At 56.8% G+C, this 23,858-nt stretch overlaps 1 protein-coding gene across 9 annotated transcripts in view; it reads left to right on the forward strand.

Moving 5' to 3' along the window:
• Nucleotides 1-23,858, forward strand: part of LINGO1 (leucine rich repeat and Ig domain containing 1) — a 212,163-nt gene that overhangs the window by 96,688 nt on the left and 91,617 nt on the right. The window lies entirely within an intron of this gene.

Raw genomic sequence — 23,858 nt, forward strand, 5'->3', positions numbered from 1 at the left:
CTGGATATTTCATGGAGCTTGTACTTGAGTGGAGGAGGCAAAAGCCGAATAAAAAACCACAGCAACATGGCAAGGCTGCTGTGTATATGCTGACAAGGGGTGGATGGGCAGCATGGGCGAGGACCAGGCCAGGGAGGTCGAGGAGGGCTTCCCTGCAGAGGCAACGCCTGAGCTGCGATGAGCTGCAGGGCAGGGCAGCAGGCCGAGGGCCCAGCACACACAAAGGCCCAATAGCGGAAGCTCATGGGGGAGCAAACTGTGTGGCTGGGAGGTGTAGCGGGAGGTGTGGCTGAAGGTGGCCGGGCCAGGCCTCCGTGGGGACCAAGAAGGGCTTCAAGCTGGGATGGGGAGGGTTACACACGTAGATTTGTGATATGGACAGGTATCTGGCTATCACGTGGGAAAATGACCTGAAGTTGAGTCAGGTGCAGACTGGGGGGTAGTTAGGGGGTGAGTGTGAGCATCCGGTGGGAGGGGCTGGCAGCTTGGACCAGGGTGACGACCCTGGGTGCCTGCCGGCTGCCTCTTCTCCTCCTTTATGTGCCCTGGGCCTGCTGACGCAGGGACGTCCCTGCAGGTGTCTGTCTGGGAGGAGCAGTGCTCCGGAGCTCATCATGCTGGGGACAGCGGAGGGATACGGGAGTGAGGTGTGCCCTTCTGTGATGGGTGCCTTCCTTCTCTCGGAGGCAGGGAGGCCATGCCCAGGCCAGGCATGGGAGAGCATTGTGGTGCAGGGCCCGCCGGCCCAGGCGCGCTCTCTCTCTCTGAGGCATGGCTCAGGAGGCAGCTGGGATGCAGGGGTGTGTGCGCTCAGGGTGCGCCCTCTGCCCTTCGCCCCTCTGAGACCCAGCCCAGGGAGGGGCGGCCGCCCAGGAGGGGAGGGGGCAGAACGGAAGGAAAAGACTCACTTCACTTAACCGTGACTGACTGTGGCAGCTTGCATCTTCAGTCTGAGAAGTATCTATGGGGTAAGGGCTGCTTTTCTCAGTCAAGATAATTATGTTAATTAAAATGCTTTCTTTATAGCAGTTCTGATTAATAAAAACAGTTCCACTGCTCTCTTTAAACACTCTAACCTTCTGTTGCATGGGGAAGGAGGCCCTTTCTCAGCAATTTATGGTTCTTCACGCAGAGGCCAGGAGGCGGCCTGCTGCTGGGGTGGCCTGGTGGCAGGCCCTTCACCCACACGTGCCAGGATGGACGCAGGGAGAGGGGGCAGGAAGCAGGCCGGCAGGCGGCCCTGGACTGGCCGCCGGGGGCAAGGATGGGATGGGGGGTGGGGCTGCTCAGTTTGCTGGGGATTAAATATATCATTTATTTCTCTAATTGTTGTTTATTTCCTCTGGAAAGCATGGGGATAATTAATGAGCTCCCAATTAAGAAAAATTACATGTGGGAGAAAGGCCAGGAGTGGTTCTTGAGTTGAAGGGTGAGCTGGGGGATGCTCCTGACCTTGGCCTTGGTGGGTAGGGGCGGGGACAGTGCGGGTAGGAGGGTAGCTGGTGGGTAAGGGTCAGAGGGCATCCTAAGTGAAGCGGAGGCCAGCGTTGATGTGCAGGGAGGAGGGAGGGAGGGGAGGCAGGGAGGAAGGGCAGAAGTGGGTGGCAGCTGCCCTCCCCTCCCAGGGGGTCTGTACTGCAGGGGATGAGCTAGGGCCTCGGGGGCAGAGGTCTGACCTCTGGACCCCACTCCTTCACCACCCTGCCACGTGACTCCGAGCCTGGCCTCTCCGTCTCTCGGTCCTGATCACTCACCTCTGCCCAGGTCGGAGAGCCCAGCTGGGGGCCCTGAGCCAGAATTCGCCCTGAAGACCCATGCATGCGCATGCATATGGGTGTGTGTGTGCGAGTGTGTGAGTATATGTATGTGCATATGTGACTGAGTGTGTTTAAATATGTAAGTATGTATATGTGACAATATGAGTGTGTTTATACAAGTGTGTATGTATGGAAGTTTATGTGTGTGTGTATGTAACTTTGAGAATATGTGTGTGTGTTTATGGAAGTGTGTGTGAGAGAGAATACAAGTATGTATCTGTGTGTGGAATATGTGGCATATGCGTATGCAGATATCTGTATGTATGAGAGAGTATATTCTAGCCACCTAGTATGGTAAAAATATCAGCCTGCAGATTTTGGAAAGATTGGAAGGTTTCTCATCAGAGTCAGGCTTCCTGGTGTCTCTTGAAAAGTCAGAAGCTCTGGTCTGTACACCCCACAGAGAGCCCCCCTAAAAGGTCCCCTCCCCATTTCCTTTACAGCCCGACTTGGGAGGCTTCTGAATTTTCAATGCCTGGGCTCAGCGAGGACTGACTTTGTTTTGGTGCCCTGTGACTGCGTCTGCCAAGGACGTGAAGGCTGGGGGGATGGTCTTGTGTGGAGAAGAGTGTTTAGGCCCCAGAGAAGGAGGGGAGCATCTCGGTCTACCACCGTCCCTATCTCCTGAAAGGACAGAGTGCATGTGGGGTCACAGAGGCCCCGAGTCAATGAGACCCCGGGTTTCCCCCCTACACCCACACCCACCAGCCCCGTCCCAGGAGCTGCTCAGCCCTGGGTCTTGGCCGCATGGTGCTGGACAAAGCTGGGGGCTCCCTTGGAGGCAGCGAGGTGCAGGTTAGAAGAGATGCCACAGCAGTGGGTCGGAGCCCTGCAGAGCTGCCTCCCTGCCCGCCTCACTCCCAGCTCTCTGCTGGGCACCCCTCCCCAGGCCATGTTGCTGCCACCCTCCTAACTACACTAATCATTTACTGAGGACTTTGGCCAAGCCAGGCCTTACCCTCTAAACACAGACCTGGTGCCTTCTCCGTCTCTCTGTTCCCCTCCTCCCCCAGTCCTGGCCTCTCTTGCTGCCAAAAATGAGGAAATAAGCCGAGGGGCTTCTTCTTGAATATGGCACCTGGTTGAGGAGGAAGCCGTAGTAGTCAGGAAGGCTCCGGTAGCCCACAGGGCACGTGGCCAAGAGGAGCAGGGCCTTGTCCGCGTCAACAGCCTGGAGCCAGGGTCTCGGGAAACCTCGGAGTCCAGGCCCGCTGACCCCAGAGCATTATGAGGATGGTCAAGACCAAGGGGCTAAGGCCAATGGGTCCGCTCTGTCAGAGGAAGTGACGCTTTTGTGACTCCCTAGAGCCCTGGCCCTCTCTCATGAGAACCCTGCAGACTAGCTCCTGGCCTGCATCTTTGGGGCCTGTTACTGGGATCCGGAGGCTTGGCTGTTTACACGGTGTGGGCTCTCACACAGGTATGTGTGGGCACATGCCTATGCAATATATATATGGACATGTGAACCTCTACATGTGTATGGGTATGCGTACATGTGCATTGTCAGGTACACATTATGTGTGGACATGTGTGGACATGCGGGTGTACCTGTATATGCATGGAAGCTGACACATGCTTGTGCACACACACAGACATACGCAGGTGTGTGGTTGCATGTGTGTACGGGCAGGTATGGACACATCCATGGGCTAGGCATATGTATATGTGGCTCCTCAACATGTATGTGTCTGGGGTGCTGTACCCCTGCTGTTCTTCCCCTGTGTGTTCACATGTGTGTGTCCTCCCATGTGGGTCTGGGTGTGTCGCTGAGGGGTATGGCAAGGCCCCCCGATCCTAGGCCCTGGAAAAGGGTGGCTCTGTAGGTAGCTGGTGACGAGTCAGAGCGGGGAGCTCTGGCCTTGCTGGGAGCCAGCCCACTTGGCAGGGGTGGTGCCATCTCTCTAGGTGCAGGCGGTACCATCTCTCACAGCCTGGCCGTTAGGTGGGCCTTGGTTCCCCCTCCCGGCTCCCTGAGCCCCCAGCCCTTGTATGGCGAGAATGTGGCCTTATAGCCTCCTCTCTGACCCCACTGCCCAGACGTGCTGAGGACAGAGCAGGCACCTTCCCTGCCCATTCCCTTGTGAAGCCCAGATGTGGCTTGGGGCAGGCCTTTCCCCACAAGGCTGAGCCAAACCCCAGGTGTGCAGGGGGTGCCTTGCAGTACTGAGGGGCAGTCTAGGCCCTGGCACCGAAGGAGCTGCCCCCGCCCCAGGCTCCCAGGGCGGCCCCCCCCCCACTGAGTCCTGGCTGAGGGAGAAGTCAGCTAAGCCCCCCCTGCCCGACCTGCTCCCCTGCTTGACAGGCTCCGGGCTATGACCCTCTACCAAGAGGGGGAATCATGGTTTTGAAGACAGGCAATTTCAACCCCTGAGAAGAGAAGTGATAATGGAGGGGTTTCAGCCACTTCTGGGCGGGAACCCCCTGGCCTCAGTAGGCACAGCCGGCCCTCACATGCGTGTGGCTGCCCCGCGGGCCAGCTGGGACCTGGGCCTGCCGCCCGACCTCCACCTGCCTGGGGGCTGCCCCCCTCCACCTCCACTGTATTCATGTGTCTATTTTATGATTTCAATTTTTAATGCCTCTGCTCTTTGAAGATGCTTAATGCTTTCGAGTGGAACATTTCCTTCCAGGACCTGAGCCCAGATTGAGGACAGAGCAACAAATTACCCAGTAACTGGAACCTCACTCTCTGCTCCACAGCAGAGTTAACCCCTGCCTCATCCCGCTGCTCCGGGCGGCAGCTTCAGGCGGGGTGGGTGCCCTCCTTCCAGGGGCCCTACTGATGTGCCAAAGAGATGACCAAGTGCCCCACCCTGAGCAGCCGCTCTGTGTGCACCGTGTGCAGGTGCTGGTGACCAGGCAGTGATCCAGCGCCCTGCGGCTGCTGCCCGGACCCTCCCTGCAGCTCCCTTCACCTCCCTTCTCCCCCCTTCCCCTCCCTTCGCCCCCTCCCCCCTTCCCCTCCCTTCTCCCCTCTCCAGGCTGCTCTCCTGGCCTTTCCTCCCCCTCTTTCTGCTTTCTCATCATCTCCTTTTGTTCCTGTTCTGCTCTAAGCAGGTGGGAATAGAGATGTCTGAGATTGGGGATTGACAAGGGGACCCTGGGATGGTGTGAGAAAGCTTTTTTGGGGAACTTCCTAGGCCTGGGCGCTGGCCCGGTCTTGCCTTGTCTCTCCGTGACCTAAGGAGGGTTCAGCCCTTTCTGAGCCTCCAGGTCACCACACAGGCACAGAGATCTTACCACACGGGCAGACTAGGGTTTGATTTAACATCCAGGGCAGACTTGGCAGCGGAGATGGGCAGTGCCTGAGGCTGCCCCACTTACTCCACTACCCGTGGTGGCTCACAGAGAGAAGAGGCGAGGAACTCTCAGCCAGTGGGAGTTGTGGTGTTGACTTTCCACTCCTTTTGTGTGCATGTTTCCACATGTGTTCACTATACGGTCATGTGTGTACATATTTCTTCATTCATCTTGGGCTTCAGGGTCATGAACCACCACCACTGTTCACCTAGGATGACTCCTAACCTGTTGCAGCACTTGGGAAGAACCCACAGTGAGGAACCAGATCTGGGTTCGAATCTGGTTCTGCCATTTCCTGCTGTGTGACTTTGGATAATCCGCTTAACCTCTCTGGGCCTCAGTTCCCCATATGTAAAGTAAAGGTAAGAATAGTGTCTCCCTTATAACTTTGTTGTGCAGATTGCATGAGTTAATTGCCTGTAAGTATCTGGTATATAGTAAGTACAATGAAAGTATTTGCTGTTATTATAGTGAGACACACTCATATAGCACACTCCCCTCCTCCAACCTACTGATACCAGAGATGTACTAGGCACCCGTGCCCAGACCCACCAGCTTCCAATACCTGGTGTGCATCATAGCCTACAAGTGAGGAGGTGGCACCACTACTAGGCCTCATGTAAATAGAGAGATGGGTAGACCTGGGCACCTGCTGGGAAGGGCAGGAAGGATATTTGGACAGTGCCAAGGCCCAGATGGACGTGTTTACATAGATTCAGAAGGAAACGGGGAAGGGAAAGCATAACGTTTAGTATGTACCTACTGCATGCAGGTATTTTGCATGTGTTCTCTGTGGAGATGAGGGAACTACGTCTAAGCACTGTTAAATTTGACTTGCCCAGGGTCACCCAAGCTGTCAGTGGCAAAGGTGAGATTGAATGCAAGTCTGTTTGATCCTAAAGCTCCACTCCACTGGTAGCTCAATCCCAGCACTGTGAGGCTGGAGGTGCGCAGCAGCCGGGCAGCCGGGCCAAACTCTCCCCCTACAATGTCCTCCTCTGCCTGGCTGCTCTTTGTTGATGAGAGCTCACTACCTGTCAGGACAGTTCATGATATTTTCATATAATCTCACTCACTCTAACGGTAATAATTCAGGCTAAGCCAAAATCCATTCATCATAACTCACCCCTCATGTACCCCCACACCCTCGGCCATGCCCCTGCCCCGTCCTGATGCTGCCTGACGGACCCACACTGAGCAGGTGCACCACTCCCTCCCAGGGCCCTACTGATGTGTGAAGGAAATGGCACGTGCCCCACACTGAGCAGCCGCACTACGTGCAGTATATCAGACACCATGTGTGGCCCTGCTGCATCCCCCATGTGACTAGTCACACCGTAGAAGAGGCTGGCCAAGCTCACGTGCTCAGCCCCAGGAGCTCAGCGGCCCAGACAGCCAGGCCCACCGATGGCGTCCAGGACAATCTGGAATAGCGCTCAGCGCCTGGGGTCTGGTTTCTAGAGTGTTTATTTATTTATTTATTATTATTTTGTTATCATTAATCTACAATTACATGAGGAACATTATGTTTACTAGACTCCCCCCTTCACCAAGTGCCCCCCCCACCCCATTACAGTCACTGTCCATCAGCGTAGTAAGATGTTGTGGAATCACTACTTGTCTTCTCTGTGTTGCACAGCCCTCCCCGTGCCCCCCCACATTATACATGCTAATTGTAATGCCCCCTTTTATTTCCTCCACCCTTCTCCCTCCCTCCCCACCCATCCTCCCCAGTCCCTTTCCCTTTGGCAACTGTTAGTCCATTCTTGGGTTCTGTGAGTCTGCTGCTGTTTTGTTCCTTCAGTTTTTTCTTTGTTCTTATTCTCCACGTATGAGTGAAATCATTTGGTGCTTGTCTTTCTCCATCTTGCTTATTTCACTGAGCATAATACCCTCTAGCTCAATCCATGTGGTTGCAACTGTAGGATCTGTTTTCTTCTTATGGCTGAATAATATTCCATTGTGTATATGTACCACCTCTTCTTTATCCATTCATTTACTGAAGGCCACTTAGGTTGCTTCCATTTCTTGGCTATTATAAATAGTGCTGTGATAAACATAGGGGTGCATATGTCTTTTTGAAACTGGGCTCCTGCATTCTTAGGGTAAATTCCTAGAAGTAAAATTCCTGGGTCAAATGGTATTTCTATTTTGAGCTTTTTGAGGTACCTCCATATTGCTTTCCACAATGGTTGAACTAATTTACATTCCTACTGGCAGTGTAGGAGGGTTCCCCGTTTCTCCACAACCTCGCCAACATTTGTTGTTGTTTGTCTTTTGGATAGTGGCCATCCTTACTGGTGTGAGGTGATATCTCATTGTGGTTTTAATTTGCATTTCCCTGATGATTAGCGATGTGGAGCATCTTTTCGTGTGTCTGTTGGCCATCTGGATTTCTTTTTTGGAGAAGTGTCTGTTCAGTTCCTCTGCCCATTTTTTTATTGGATTGTTCGCTTTTTGTTTGTTGAGGTGCGTGAGCTCTTTATATATTTTGGATGTCAACCCTTTATTGGATCTGTCATTTATGAATATATTCTCCCATACTGTAGGATGCCTTTTTGTTCTATTGACGGTGTCCTTTGCTGTACAGAAGCTTTTCAGCTTGATATAGTCCCACTTGTTCATTTTTGCTGTTGTTTCCCTTGCCCAGGGAGTTATGTTCTTGAAGAAGTCACTCATGTTTATGTCCAGGAGATTTTTTGCCTGTTTTTTTCTAAGAGTTTTATGGTTTCATGACTTACATTCAGGTCTTTGATCCATTTTGAGTTTACTTTTGTGTGTGGGGTTAGACAATAATCCAGTTTCATTCTCTTGCATGTAGCTGTCCAGTTTTGCTAACATCAGTTGTTGAAGAGGCTGTCATTTCCCCATTGTATGTCCATGGCTACTTTATCATATATTAATTGGCCATATATGTTTGGGTTAATGTCTGGAGTCTCTAGTCTGTTCCACTGGTCTGTGGCTCTGTTCTTGTGCCAGTACCAAATTGTCTTGATTACTGTGGCTTTGTAGTAGAGCTTGAAGTTGGGGAGCGAGATCCCCCCCCACTTTATTCTTCCTTCTCAGGATTGCTTTGGCTATTCAGGGTCTTTGGTGTTTCCATATGAATTTTAAAACTATTTGTTCCAGTTCGTTGAAGAATGCTGTTGGTAATTTGATAGGGATTGCATTGAATCTGTAGATTGCTTTGGGCAGGATGGCCATTTTGACAATATTAATTCTTCCTAGCCAGGAGCATGGGATGAGTTTCCGTTTGTTAGTGTCCTCTTTAATTTCTCTTAAGAGTGTCTTGTAGTTTTCAGGGTATAGGTCTTTCACTCTAGAGTATTTAAACAGGTGACTTTACTAGGTTATAATTTTAGCACATTAAGGCTGATGTCTTCTTGGGTCCATAAAACAGCAAACTTTTACTACTGGAAGCAAATTCCAGCAAAACGTGGGAAAATTACCATGTCGTCAAGTCATCTGGGTATCAGTCACTGTTTGGGGGAGAGTGGAGTGTGTGGGTGTTCATGGGTGTGTGCACCCTTCGCTGTTCACAGGTGAGCCAGCCTCCCTGGGGGACAGAGGATGCTGCTGGCAGGAGACCAGGGAGTTCTTGTGTACTCGTTCAGCAAACATTACTGAGCACCTAATATACGCCAGGCTCTGACTCTGCAGGCTGCTCTGGGCGGGTGGGTAAAGCAGACACTGACAAAATAAAGGCAAATAGGAAATTCGAAATTGGTAAGGGGTGGTAGTGATGGGCCGAATGCGGACACCTGTGGGATGAGGCCCAGCCCCTTCTCAGGTGAGGGAGCACCTGTGGGAGGGCCCTGGGTGGGCAGGGGAGGTTGTGTGGTAGTGGGGAGGAGGCTCCAAATCAGGGTGTTTGTGTGGGGCTCTGGGGCCGTGTTGGGGAGCTGAGCTGTTTTCCAAGGAGCAGTGACCAGCCACTGATGCAGTGACTGGTCTGATTTGTGCTTTTAACAATCCCTCTGGCTACCGCAGGAGGGGCCAGGAGGGGAAATGAGGTGAGGCAGAAGTGGTGGAGGCTTTGGTCAAAATGGTCACTGTGCACTGTGAGGATGGAGAGAGGCAGGTGATTCCGGACCCACCATGGAGGCAGGACGGGGGGTCAGGGGAGGGACATGAAGGAGGCCAAGAGGGCCCCTTGATTCTGGAGCTACTGCGACCATTTCTTGAGGTGAGGATGCGAGGAGGCTCGGACCTGGGAGTCAGGCAGGAGTTGGTTCTGGACTACCTCCCAGAGCAGAAATGCCTGTTGGTGGCTGGATTCGCAAGCCTGGAGTTTGGGGAGAGGGTTGAGCAGGGGATGGGGATGTGGGAGCCAGTGGCCATAGGTGGTATTTATAGACACAGTGCAGATTTCCCAAGAAGAGATGTGGACCATGGAGAGAGAGGACCTCGGCCTATCAAAGGCTTACCAGACCGGGAGAGCTGATGGAGGAGAAAGAAGCAGCCCAGGGGGCTGCTGGGCATAGCCAGGGATAGCAGGGAAGCCAGGATGGTGCGGCGTCTCAGAAGCCAAGAGGGGGCTCCCAAAGGAAGGGCAAAGTTGGCCATCCACGGTGCCCCGAGGGTGTGAAAGATGGAGGCATGGGGGCTGCCATTGCGTGTGATGACACAGAGGCCATGGGGCGCCGGGACTAGAGAAGTGTAGGCAAGGGGGGAGTGGTGTCCAGTTTAGAGTGGGCTGAGGATAATGGGAGGAGAGGGAAGGGAGAAGGAGCATCACCACCTCTTCCTGGGAATTTTGTAAGCACGTGAGCTTGCCCAGCCTGTTCTACGGTAGAGAAACGAGTGGTGGTTGGAAGGGGGAGAGTCACAGGTCACAGGAAATCGTCACGGAATGCACAGGCGAGTCCCCGACACCCTCCCCCCAGCCGCCCCGTGGTGACGTCTAGTGCACGGCCAGTGCAATGTCAAACCAGGTCGTTGCCATTGGTACAGTCCACAGGCCTTCTGCGATTGCCCAGTTAAAGGTGCACTTGTGCATTCACTCTGTGTGTGCACTGTGTGTGCGTGCAGTTCTGTGTAATTGAATTGCATGTGTGGCTGTGTGTAACCACCACCACGATCAAGACACAGAACTGTCCCATCACCATGAGGTGGCGTGCTACCCCACACCCCCGACCCCCACCCTCCCTTGCTACCACTACTTAGTCCTCCTCTGTGGCCTTGTTATTTCATGAGTATTACATAAATGCTATCATATAGTATAGAACTTTCTGAGGCTGAATTTTTTTAAAAATTCAGCATAATTAAGGGAGGAGATTTTTAAAGGACAGGAGATACGGTGCCAGACCATTATTGTTTGCTGGTGGGGAAGGATGGACCCAGTAGACAGGGCAGGATGGGTAATGCCAAAAGACAGTGTCGTGGTGGGCACCCAATTCCCAGGACCAGAAGTGATGGGCTTAGAGTGCGAGTGGAGCAGCTGACCCTTTATGAGGACCACGACCTCTTCTCAGTCAGGAAGAGGAGATACTTTAGGCAGAAGCAGGTGGGCTTCTAGAACCTGCAATGGGCAGATGAGGGAGTTCACACCTCCTGGCTTCTGCCTCCTCAGTGAGGATGCAGGGAGGTCTCGGTGAGACTGGTGGGTCAGACGGAGATGGGAGGGGTGAGGTGAGTGGGGAAGGGGAGCCACTGCCATCTCGGCGAGCAGGACAGTGAGCTGAGCCGTGACAGAGCTGGGACAGCTGCGCAGGGCCGGGAGCACCCAAGGTCTGAGATTTCGAGCTCCTGGCACAGCTTTCATGGTGGCCTTATTTTCTCCAATACATTTGACTTCCCGGCTGTGGGTGCTAGCTGGGTTCATCCATACGGGGGTTTTATGAAAGTCTTGCTAAGGCAGTGGGCACGGGAGAGGGAACTGGCATTTGAGGGATTAATTGTGTGGATGGCCCGAGGAGCCCAAGCCAGGCAGTGGTAGTGAGGGCCGAAGAGCGGTGATGAAGGGAGGGAGGGGTGAAGGTCTCAGCACTGCCAAAGTGTCTTGGCAAGGGGCCAGGGAGAGGCACTGGTGGGCCACTGGGAGGCTTAGCCAGGAGAGAGGAGGGCCATGCTAGGGCCTGGCCTAGAGGCCGCCGGGAATGGAAGACGAAGGTCCTTAGAGGCAGGACTTGGGGAACAGAGAGCCACAGTGCTGGTCATCCTGAGCATAACGAAGTTACTTAGAGGATGACGAGGGCTGGGGTGCAGAGGGAGACAGGAGGCTCCTGTGGCTGAGAGGTGGCCGGGAAGTTGGAAAGAGGAGATGGGGGTGGGGGACACGGCCTGATGGGTGGGCATAGAAAGGGCAGGAAGATTCCAAGTGGGAGCAGAGGCCTACAGGGGGTGGAGTAGTGCCCTTCTCACCACTTCCTGGAAGCAAAGGAGAGAAATGCCTGGAGGGCTGATATTGCGGGTGGTGGGAAGGACCTTCCAAAGCTCTCGAATTCAGGACCCCAATGACCAAATGCCTCCACTGGGACCATCACCTTCCTTTACCCTCCACCCAAGGGCAAAGCCAAGCGCCTGGGACCCATGAGGCCCTGCACACAGGCTCCACCCATTCCCAGCCCCTGTGAGGACAGGACCTGCCCGCACGCCTTGGACCTTGGAGGAGGGTCTCCTGGTCCATCCCCAGGCCCAGGAGCCTGCCTGCAGCCCCCAGCTAGATGGAAAGAGAATACGGCCCCATGGGGGGGCCTGAGCAGGAAGAGTCCTGCCGAGGTGGTGTTCTGCCCCAGGAAGGGATGCTGAGGGGGCCTGGAGAGGGGGAGGATCTGGGAGGGATGCAGGGGAGCAGGGGGCACGTCAGCCTGTCCTGGCCCAGTAGAAATCATCTACAAGGAGTCACTGCGTGCCCACCCACCCCTCAGATGGGAAAGCAGAGACCCAGAGAAGTTAGACAGTCTCAGAAACGACAGGCTCTGCTGCAGCCTAGCTGGGTCCCCGCCGAAAGTCGGCAGAGTAGCCAGGAGGGCGGCTCTGGGGCTCCCATGTGGCCTGGGTTCGGTCCCACCTCCCCCACCTATGTGCTGTTTTTTAAACCTATCTAGGTCTTTTTTCATTTCTTAAATGGAGAGACTAATATTACACACTCCAGAGGTGGCTGTGAGGATTGAGTGAGTCAATGCAGGCATCCCGTGAGTCCTGGGGCAACTCTGTTCACGTGTGTGGAAACTGAGGCCCAGAGAGAGGAATACATTTGTCTAAGCCCCAGGAGGCCACAGCCTCCCTGCCAGGGCCCATCCCCCTGTCCCAGGGGTACCCTACCCCCTGCACCGCTCCACTTCCCCCCCAAACACATGCTTCTGCCCTGTGTCATCCTGGTAGCAGCCCATGAAGGCAGCAGGATAAGGGCCTCCTTCCCATTTGGCAGATGGGGACACTGAGGGCAGGATGGCATCTCTTCTCCCTGTGTCTCCTGGAGTGCTGGCAGAGGGTAAGATCTCTATTGTCAGTGAGCCCTTCCTGTGGGTGACACAGAGGTGACACAGCCGCTGTCCTGTCCATATGCTACGGTTTCACAGGGGAGACAGGACAAAAATAATGAGCCAAGGCAGTAACATTCAACAGTGGAATACAGGTCAAGGAGACAGAGCTTTGGGGCTGGAAGGCCTCAGAGAAGGAAAGAAAGGTCCGGTGACTGGTGGTCAGGAGGAATGAGGGTGGGGCTGGGTTTTGAAGGGTGGTGTGAGTTTAGCCAAGTGGAGGGGGAAGAGGGGAATTCTAGGGGGAGGTTGAGAGGTGAGCTGTATGAGCAGAGGTGCAGAGAGGGGCGCGGGGGGGCGTCCCACTAAAGCAGGAAAGGCAGGGATGCAAGGCTGTGCCGGCCCCTGCCGTGCCTTAGTCTTCTCCAAGGACTGGTGGGACGGATGCTGACAGTGGGAAACCAGCCAGTGGATTCTCCGTGGCCCCGTGTGGCAGAGGCTGCCCGGAGCCGAGGCAGAGGGTCTCCCAGCCCCAGGGTGTCATTGGCCAGCCAGCCCTGTACCTTGAGCCAGCAAGCTCTTCGCAGTGGGGCTTCCCCAGCACCCTGCTCCCTTCCACTGGGCTGTGTGGGGTGTCACAGCCCTGGGAAGTCTTTTGCAGTGAAACAGAACTGGCACCGGGAGTGATAGGATGCAGGTGAAGGCTTAAGCTCCCTGGCAGAGAGGCCCAGCAGAAAGCCAAGGCGCAGCAGAAGGCAGAGTTTCGGGAGAACCTTTGATTTGGAAAATGAGGTTTTGGCATCAGACTGCGATCAGAGAACAGACAGCCCACCATGCCTTGCAACGGAGTGCTGTAAGCCTCATTAATCTGATGCCTCCATGTTCAAAGCGGCGCCTAATTAGAAGCAGCCTCGACTTTCCACCCGCTGGGTGGCCCATTGTTCCCCCTGGACACATCACACCAGGTTGCCCTGAAAGCCGCCTGTGTTCCCCTGCTGTGCGGCGCTGATTCACCAGCATTTGGAGCTGGCTGCCCGGCTGGCAAGGTTGGCACACTTGCTCTCAGTTTGGTGCAAGAGCTGCAGGCCTCCACAGGTACCTTAGTGCCTGGGGCAGGTGGGAGGAACCGAGTGCCAAGCACAGGGTGGGGTGAAGGGCAGTCCTAGGCAGCCCAGACCCTCAGGGACCAGAGGAGGGAAGCAGCCAGAAAAGGCAGAGAGCCTCTGTTCTCCCTCTGCCGTTCTCTGCTCCGAGTTCTAGGGGCAGCGCCGGCACACCTCCAGGGGGACTCTCCACCTCTTGAGGATGCCTTTTCCACCGCTGGATAGTTGCAACCCTTAGAAGGGTCATTGTATTCGTTTCCTGGAGCTACCATAGCAAGATCGCCACACACCTGGTGGTTTAAAACAACAGAATTTCATTCTCTCACAGTTCTCGAGGCCAGAGGTCTGAAATCAAGGTGGCCCTGACTGCCGTTGGTGGTGCCTGGCCGCCCCAAGCCTCCTGTGGCTGATAGATGCGTCACCCCAGTCTCTGCCGTTCTTCCTGCGTTGGTGCCTGTCTAGACTTCCCTCTTCCTATAAAGACACCAGTTACTGGATTAGGACCCACGTTAATGCAGTGTGACCTCGTCTTAACGAATTACATCTGCAATTACTTAGTACCTTTTTCCACATACAGGCGCATTCTGAAGTTCCAGGAGGACATGAATTTTGGGACACAATTCAACCCAGTACATTGATTTGCCTTCTCCTGAGCCCTGTCACCCCCCCAGGTTCCCCCCCTGCCGCTGCCCAGCCCCAGCAGGGTCCCAGCCCCCTCATGCCCGTGTCTGCTCTCCAGGGCACGCCGGGCTGCTGGTGTCACAGAAACTTTCCTGGCAGAGCGTCATGTCCTCCTTGCCTCTGGGGGTGCGGCCCCCTCCTCCTGCTCTCCTCACCTTTTAGACCTGGAACTCCCATTGCCCCACTCCAGGGCTCAGTCAGGTCCCACCAATTACCAGCTGCCTGATGTATAACACTATAAACGCCTCACCGCATTATAGGACATTTCTTTTGAATGGCCTTTAAAAACCCTCTCATTCCACAGGAAGAACTGTAATTACCTTGCTCAAGATGGACATTCTGATGAGCCGATGCCCCAGCACAGCCAAAACTGTGGGACAGGGTTCATCACTAATTGGTGCCCCCTTGTCCCCGTTTAATCCCTCTCCTGCTCCTTTCCTCCTGGGATCTGGGTGCCCTTGCCTCCCTGGGTGGGCCAGGGGGTCAGAGCCTCCCACAGGAAGAGCAGAGCTACAGAGCGGCTGGGGCCGGGGGCAGCAGCCTCGGGTGGGTGCCTGTGCTCTGGTGGTCAGAGCCCTCGTCCCGAGCCCTGCCTTCCTGCAAGCTGGGCCCAGAAAGTCACAGCTGTGTGGGGCCCTGAAGGTCAGTAGGTGTGTCCCTTGCCCTTTAGTCACTCATGCAGCCCTTCCCCCCAGCAGCCTCCTGAGAAGGGACCCCGGCCAGTCTCTCTGGGGTCATCCTCCTGGGACCAGCCTTCTCTCCAACCTGTTTGGAGGATTTCCTTGGTATCTGGCAAAGGACCCTGTTGTCTTGGTGCTGGCCTGATTTAAGTTCCTCTCTCCCATGGCTGTGCAACCTTGGGCGACCCACATGACCTTCAGAGTTGAGTTTCTCACTGGCAGAATGGTCAGGATTGTTTCTGCTTCAAGCGTCATGGTGAGCCTGGGTTGTGCGGCAGGTGTTGGCTGCACAGAGGGAAGTGAATCCACACCGCTCCCCTTCCCACAGGAGAGGCTGGCCCCCGGGGCTTCTGCCTCTCCTCTCTGGGTGATGCTGGACCGAGCGACCCTTCAGGTGATGTGAGGAATAGCTCCGCGGCACCCCTCATGGTCCTGGGTGGGTGTGGCTCTCTCCCCCCACGCCCCACTCCCCAGCCCCGGGGGTTCGGGGGTGTGTGTGTGCGCGTGTGCGTGTGTGCGCGCGATGGGGGTGTTTGCAGGGATGCTTGCTTCCCTTTTCTTGATCTCACTCCAGCCATGCCTGGGCTAGAGCTCAGGGCCCAGCTGGGGCCACTCCTCACGCCTCCTCCTCCCCGAGTTTGCCAGCCTGTGTCTTGGGGGTGTAGGGTGAGGGGCTGCTGCAGTGGGAGGAGAAGGGGGTGATGCAGGTGCCCCTCACGGGAGATACCCTGCTTTGGAGCTTTTTTGCCATCCTGATCTTTTCCATTTTTAGCATTCTGATAGGGTCCTGGGACCACCTTGGTCCCCACTGACTAGTTAGGTGGGCCGTGGCCAGGGGACAGCATGCGGAAATGCCAGGGACGCCTGTGGCAGCCTGACAGAGTCGCTCCTTTGGGAGGGGGCTGCCGTGCCAGTGATTGGACAGCTCTGGGAGAGGGCACGTTCCTGCCCCTCACAGGCCTGGTGGTCAGGAGCTGTGGTGGTGGGGAGGGCACTGTGTGAGGAGGTGCGCTCCCTAGGTGGGGGTACAGGGTGCCCGAGGCTTAGTGCCAGTCTGCCTCCCACCTTCCCTGCCCCGCAGCCACCCCCAGCCTCTGTCAGCACGCTGCAGTCCCAGTGCAGACAGCCTTCCTCCGAGCCGTCTGGCTTCAGGATTCCTCCCAGTCTGTCCTAGGCACCCCTCCTGCGTGCCCCCTCAGCCACCACGGAACATTTGGCCCCGTGCCTGTGCGCCACCCAGACCTGGGGGGCCCTGAACAGGCAGCCAGAAGGAATTACATTTGTGTGGTCATCCCTCTGTAGGGAACCGTGCTGGGCTTACCCACTCTAGTGCCCCAGTGCCCAAGCTGTGCCTGGTGCCTGGTGCTGATTTGTTCAATGACTGAGTGTAGGAGGGTTGGGCCTTGTGGCTAGGTTCCCTTCTCCGGTGAGGCCTAGGGCATAGCCTGTCTCCTCCCCTCCTCCGTCCTCCTCTCTGAAGTCTATTCCCCAGGCCTGGCCAGGAGCGGGCGTGGGCTGGGTGAGGAGCAGGAGTGCCAAGCTCAGCACACGCACAAGGGCCCTCCTCTGCCGGCTGTGTGGGACACTGAGAGAACGGAAACCCCTTGGCAGCCAGACAGCTGGGTAGAAAGAGTGCTGGACCGGGGTGGGAGTTCCGGGACCGCCGTTCGTCCACGGCGACCTCAGCGTCCCCCCCCTGGTCAGTGAGCCCAGTGATTGGGTGAGGCCTGAGGCCCTTTTCCTGAGGTATTCTAGGGTCTCCATTTTCTGAAATAAGAGGGGAAAAACATTCCGAAGGCTTGGGTTGTAGACTGTGGTCAGGGGACAACACTGCTCAGGAGGCCTAGTAAACATAGCTAGGTTGATGGCAGTGGGGTGCGGGGGACAGCTTCAGGCCGCAGCCGGTGGCATAGGAGGTGGGGGGAGGGTTGGAAGGGTGGGGAGCACTCTCTGAGCCCCCAGGCTCCCACCCCTCCCCACCAGGGAGGAGCCGGTTCATGGGATGGAAGGTCAACCAGCAGCTTGTCTGCAGGAAGACGGGAGCCCAGCATCCTCAGCCCGACCGGACACGGCTCTCTGGTGCTCCCTGGGTCGGGGCTCCGTCTGCTTCTCTAACGGAGCCCTGCTGGGCAGGCTTGGTGCCCACCTCAGCCACACTCCCTCTGCGCTCTCAGCTCTGAGCTCACCCACAGGGACTGTTATTGAAGTGCCCAAGCCTGGTTTAACCTTTCTGGGCCTCGATGTCAAAAACACCAAAGCCCTGGCCAGGAATCTGGTCCTAAAGTCTGCAGTTCCTCTAGAACTTGCCACATACTAGGCACTGTGGGGTGTCTATTATTTCCCCCACTTTATAGATTAAGAAACTGAAACTCCAGGAGGTGACATGACTTTCTGGGGTCAGCCAGCTAGGTAGTGGTTGAGTCAGGATAAAATTTTCTGTCCATTTTCCCCTCTCCAGGCCCCCTCAGCGTCCCTTCCTGGGGCAGAACACCACCTCGGCAGGACTCTTCCTGCTCAGGCCCCCCCATGGGGCCGTATTCTCTTCCCATCTAGCTGGGGGCTGCGGGCAGGCCCCTGGGCCTGGGGATGGACCAGGAGACCCTCCTCCAAGGTCCAAGGCGTGTGGGCAGGTCCTGTCCTCACAGGGGCTGGGAATGGGTGGAGCCTGTGTGCAGGGCCTCATGGGTCCCAGGCGCTTGGCTTTGCCCTTGGATGGAGGGTAAAGGAAGGTGACGGTCCCAGTGGAAGCATTTGGTCATCGGGGTCCTGAATTCGAGAGCTTTGGAAGGTCCTTCCCACCACCCGCAATATCAGCCCTCCAGGCATTTCTCTCCTTTGCTTCCAGGAAGTGGTGGGAAGGGCACTACCCCACCCCCTGTAGGCCTGGGTCCCTCATGTCACCGAGGGCCAGAGAGAGACAGAGACGTGTGTGGGGATGTGTGGTGTGTTAGTGTGAGAAGAGGAACCAGCCCCTCAGGGCCCTGCTTCCTCTTGCCGGGGTTCCAGGGTGCTCCCTCTCCCGGGCTCACAGTCCCTGTGGAGACTGAGCACTCTTAGGGCACAAAGGAATCATATCTAACAGAGGGACGATGAGCAGCTGCTCTCTTGGGCCTTCCCAGTCTCTCTACTAGTCTCAGTGATAAGAATCTGCCCATTTGTGAGTTGTTTGGAAAAGTTCAAGTGGTGAAGTGGTTCAAAGTTTTAGTGAAGTACCAGGAGACAGGGGGCCTGCAGAGGGTCAGCAGGAGGCCCTGCTGAATGAGGGACGGCAGCCCCGTGCATGGCTTATCCGCACTCTGGCATGTGAACCCCACTAGGCCTGTGAGACGGACAGGACCGTCTCGTTTCCCAGCTGCGGAATCTGAAGCTCAGTGAGAGAAAGTGATGGGCCTGGAGATTTCCAGCCCATTTCCCAGCCACATATGCCCGGTCCAAAGCCAGAAGGTTTCCACCTATCCCCTCGTGGGCCTGGACGGTGGCGTGGAAAGGTGGAGGGAGACAGTTCCCTGCCCTCAAGGAGCTGCTGAGAGAGTGAGATTTAAGTCAGAAGTAAAAGGAGCGAGAGCTGCAGCAGGTCCCAGGCTTGTGTGCACACATCCCAGCTGTGGTGGGGGCCCAGGGGAGGTCAGCGCCGCTGGAGCAGAACGGGATCGCTGGGGGGAGTTTGGGAAGGAAGGAAGGAGTGGGAAAAGCAGGCAGAGCCAAGGGTGGGTGACCGGCGGTGGCCTGGAAGGAACCCCCCTGGCCAGGATGCTGCACAGAATGGCACCCATGGGGCTTGTCCACAGCTCTTCCTGGACACTTTGAGCGTCCTTTCTCAGGTCTGAGCCTCAGTTTTCTTGCCTGGACACTTGGCGTACTGTCCCCTGCATCATGGCCTTGTTGAGAGAAAAAAGGAAGTGCATGGAGGATTGTGCTGTGCCCGAAGCCTTCACACCGTGGGCACTGCCACTGGGGTGCGGCTTGTCTGGGGCATGTCCAGCCACTCTTAGGTGTCCCCCAGCCTTTATGCCTGGACACCTCATGTTGCAGATGGCGTGACTGGAGACCAGAGAGGGAAAGACACTTGTGCCAAGAAACACAGTATGTTAGTGGAGGAGTGGCCCCAGAACCCCAGGGCCCTACCCCCCACTGCCAGTGCTCCCAGACGGTGCCTCCCCAGGCTCAGAAGCCTTGTGGAAATGAAATGCCTTTGAGAACTCAAAGAAATGATGCTGTGATAGTGGGAGTCCAGGCACTGACACCTGCTTTCTTGGGCCTCTCTGACTCCACTCCCTGCCTGCTGTACTGGCCTCAGTCCATGGGTGGCCTGCCCTAGCTCTGGGCTGAACTTTCACCTCTCTTTCATCTCACCCTCATGGGAAGGTCCTTCTCGAGCCCTGTTAGCAGCATTAAGCCTCCTCATGCCCCGTCTAACCAGGGACAGGGGACGGAGCAGTGGGCTGCTGGAAGCCGAACGAGAGACCTCCCTCTGCCTCGCCTACCCCTTATCTCATCTCAAACTGCCCGAGCACGTGAGCCCTGGGAGGTGCCCTGGGAGTGGGGCACCGGGAGGCCAGTGGGAGGGGAGCAGGGTTGAGTGCACCCCCAGGCTTGCTGATCATGCTTGAAATAGCCTCCAGCGTCAGCCCTTGAGTCCTTCCGCCTGTGGCATCTCCTTGTCTGTTAGAAACGAGCAGTCTTAGGTGTGGGTCAGCTTGGTCATTTCCATCTGTGCACTGGGCAATGGGTGTAACTCCTGGAGGCTGTTTCCCTGTCAAGAGGGAATGACACCCACCTCCTAGCGTCACTGCAGTTTCAGCGCAGGAGATGCACTTAGCAAGGAGTGCTGCTGCTTTTCTCTTCCTTCTCTTCCCTCTTCCTCTACTCCTGTCTGCTTAGAGCCCGAGAACTTCCGGAGCATAGCATGCAGACGACGTGGGAGCTGCGGAAGACAGGAAGAGGGGGGGCTGCAGGGAGGGCCGAACTGAGTCGTCGCCATGCCACTGTGCGACCTCTGACTTTGCTGCCTCTGACCTGGCTCTGGAAGATTCCCTCCCCGACCTCCCACTCCGCCCCACTCACCCAAGCTTGGGAGTGGCCACTCGGGGTAATGCTGAGAGCACCGGGCAACTCACAGCCCCTGACCACTGGTGACACCCAGCTCACCCACCACCTACTTGCAGCTGGCCCAGGGCTCAGACCCCAGCTTGCCCTCCACCAGCCGGTCCAGCCAAAGGGAGTCCAGGAGTGGGGCAGGCTTGGCCTCAGCTCCGCCCCGGCCTCTCTGGGCACAAAGTGCTCACACAGCCTAGCACAGGTGGAGTTCCCCAAATGCTTTACCTGTTACTATTATTAATAGTCGTGGTAGAGAAAGCGGAGGAGAGCAGCCCCATCTCAAGGAAGAGCAAGGCGGTGAGGCCTGGAGCAGCTGAAAAGACCCCGCTTCTCTGAAGCCTTGCAGGCTCTGCCCCTTCTCCCACAAGTGGATCCCCCTCTTTTTGACTTATTTCAGTTTCTCTCCAATGCTCCAGCTGGGCTCGGGTGCCCTATGCCGGGGGATGGATTCTGAGGTGGGCAGGGGTGGGTTGGAGGAGTAGCTCCTAGGCTGTGGGTGCTGTGAGGAGGTGTGGGCGCAGGAGGCCCGTATGCCCAGGGACCTTCCATCGGGACACCCTGCCCCAGCCCTCACTGCCCGCCCCTGGCTCCCCTGCCGGCCTGCTCAGTCACTGAGGAATGCCAGTGTGTGGTGAGAGCAGGGCCTGTGCCCACCCCCAGTGACCTGGGCCCCTGCTGCGCCCCCACTCCTGCTCCTGGGACACCTGCCATGGCCTCCCTCCTCTCGGCCGCCTCTCTACTGGGTCCAGTGGGCAGATTTCTGATCTCCTTGTATTGCTGCCACCTAGTTAGCGTCTAACTCAGGTCAGTAAAAGTTAATTGAGCAAAAGTATGTATGAGGCACTGGGGATGCTGTGAGAACTGGACTCCACCGCCACCCGAGAGGGGCAGGGGACAGTCATCTGAGTGCACCTACTGTGTGCCAGGCATGGGCCAGGACTTTCCTGACCAGACCACCTGAAAGGTGGGGCCACCCCCATTTACTTATCAGGAGAGTGGGGCCTCAGGAAGTACAGAGAATACTCGGTGTGGACTGGCTGGCCATGAGGCCTGCGTGGAACTGGAGGTGAGCAGCTGCCCCTGAGCCGACGGGGTGGCTGCCCTCAGCAGCGGTGGGAGGCCCGGGCAGTTAGGCTGCACCCAGCCTCTCCTGACACATGGCCAGGCTCCTGGGAGCCCACATTCTGAGGAGGTGCTTATTCCCCTGAGCACAGGGTAGCCTTGCTACCCGGACAGCCGTGGAGCCCTCGCATCCCCGCTGTTCCTGCCTGCCCTCTGCACCCCCAGGAGCTCAGCCCTGCCCCTCCCCTCCACCCCTGGAGGTGCAGTCAGCCCCCGGTCCTTCTGAAGGGCGCACCCTGCCCGCTCTCACCTTCTGGCCTTGCCTGTGTGCCCCCCTCTCTCCTCAGGTGGCCTGACGGCTCTCCGCTTCCCCATCTGTGCCCCTTCCCCTTCCGGCCTCCTGCCCTCAGAGGAGGTCAGTGCACCCCACCGTGAACCCACCTCCTACCTCACGTTCTGTGTGTCTTGGAGGAAGAGGCGCCTCCGCTCCGGGCTGAGGCGCATCCCTGCCTCTGCCCATGACCCGCCCCCGTAGTCAGGCATCCCCTCTCCACAGCTCCTGTCTGGTTTCTGCCCCCACCCATTCCCCAGCTCTGGAGGGCACCTGGGTCCCCCACACCGGTGGCGATTCCCAGTCACCCCGCAGTCTCTGGGGTGTAACAGAAGCCCTACAACACCTCTCACTAATGGAGACCAAAGCAGCCCCAGCCTTCCGCCCGCTCCATGTGGCTGTGAACTTCTCAAGCAGCACTTGTGGGCCCGTTTCCCTTTCTGCTGAGTGGGCCACAGCAATGCCTGGAACACAGTAGGCACTTAACGAATGCTTGTTGAATTAATGAACTAAGCAACTAATCCTTGGCCCATTGGCCTCACCAAATGTTATGCCATCAAAGTAACTAATAGATTTAAAAGGGCTTTGCAAAGTTTGACAGTGTGGCTTGGGCATGAGCATCTGTGATGTTAGCAGGATGTTGCTGCTGTCAGGGTCACAGCACTGCCTCCGCTCCACAGCATCTGCCTGCCAAGCACCTCTTGCCTCCTCCCTTCCTCTCCACCCCTTCTCCTGCCTTGGGTGCCACTGTCTGTCCCCTAGGCCCCCCGCCGAACCTGGCTCACTGCCCCCTGTCTGCTCCTGTGTAATTCACCCTCCACCCAGGCGCAGCAGAGTCATCTTTCTGGAGCACGATTTAGAGCCTGTCACTCCCCACTTAAAACCCTTCGGGCCCCAGTGGCTCCTGGGATAAGAGCTAAGCCCCTCAGCTGCGTCCGCAGGCCCGCCCTGGGGAAAGGGGCCCGTCTCCCTCTCCGCCCATGGTTCATGTCCCTGGGCCTTGGCTCAGGCCACCCCTCTGCTTTCAAACCCAACTCCTTTTCCGCACGGCACTTCCCAAAGATACGCTACCCCGGAAGCCTTCCCCGACCCCCAGCTCTGCTTTGGATGCCCCCATGCTATTCCGTAGGGCGTCCACTCTCCCACAGTCCTTGAGTGGCTGTTGTCTGTTATTTCCGTGTGGGTACCCACCCCCCACCCCAGCTTGTCCCGCTAGGACTGTGAGCTCCCTGATGCGGGCTTTTGGGCATCTTTGTATCTTTAGTTTACAGAAATCATTAGAGAGCATTTGCTGAATGAATGAATGAATCAATCAGTGAACAAGCTGCCCCCAACCTCCCCCGCCCACTGGCTGTGGGGACTCTGGGCTGGACATTTGGGCCGGCAGTTTGCCTTTTCAGAGGATAATTCCTCATTACACAGAGATCTTTAGCCTAAGAGAAGCCGACGGATCATTCAGGGCAGCGGGGAGCCGTCGGCACAGAGTGCCTCTGCCTGCCCTGGCGGTGGCCTCCCTGAGCGCCCCTCTGGGCTGCAGGCACTTGCAGGAATTACCCCCGGCATGACCCTCCTGGCTAGCCACCTGGCCTGCAGTAGCAGTGGCTGTGTCTGTACAGCGGGGCCCTGGACTGCCCCAGGGGGTTACCGCTGACTGGGGGCGGCATGGAAGTCTGAGGGGCTAGGACGAGGGCCAAGTCTGCAGAACCGTGCTCAGCCCTGCTGCCCTGTCCCCACCCAGCGAGAGCCGCCTGGCCCTCGCCTCCTCCGCCCCGTCAGCCCTTCCCCTGGGACCCCTCCGAGCCTTCCTGGCCTGAGCACCTGCAGCGCTGCGTCCCGCCTCTGTGCTCCCCTGACTTGGCCCCGGTCCTGCTTTGTGCCTCGCAAGCCCTGCACGTGGTCCGGCGGCCACGCTGCTCTCGCAGGCTCGTGTCCTGGGATTCCTGGCGTCCTGGCCCGGCTTTCCTGGTGCTGACTGCCCTCCCGTGAGTGTCACCCTTCATTGGACCCAGGCCATGCCTGAAGGGCCACTCCCTCTGTTTCTGGTCTTTGCCAGCCCCTGCCCTGAGCCTGCAAATTTGGGCAGAGTCCTGGGTGTGGGAGGCGACGTGGGGAGAATGGCAAGGAGCAAATGCTGCCCTATTCAGAGGGAAACCCTGGGGCTGAAGTGTCCACGTGCACACAACCTCTGAAACTGGGGACCCAGAAGGTGGGGTTCTGGCTGTACACGATACCCATGGGTGGGGGTCAGGCAGAATTTCCTGGAGGAGGTACTGGTGTTCCATGGGGATCAGTGACGAGGAGGAGGGGACGAGGAGGGGGAGGTCCTCACCAGTGGGCAGAACAGTGTGAGTGGAATTGTCTTG

The sequence above is a fragment of the Manis pentadactyla genome, chromosome 11 (genome assembly GCF_030020395.1).
Source record: "Manis pentadactyla isolate mManPen7 chromosome 11, mManPen7.hap1, whole genome shotgun sequence".
NCBI lineage: Eukaryota > Metazoa > Chordata > Mammalia > Pholidota > Manidae > Manis > Manis pentadactyla.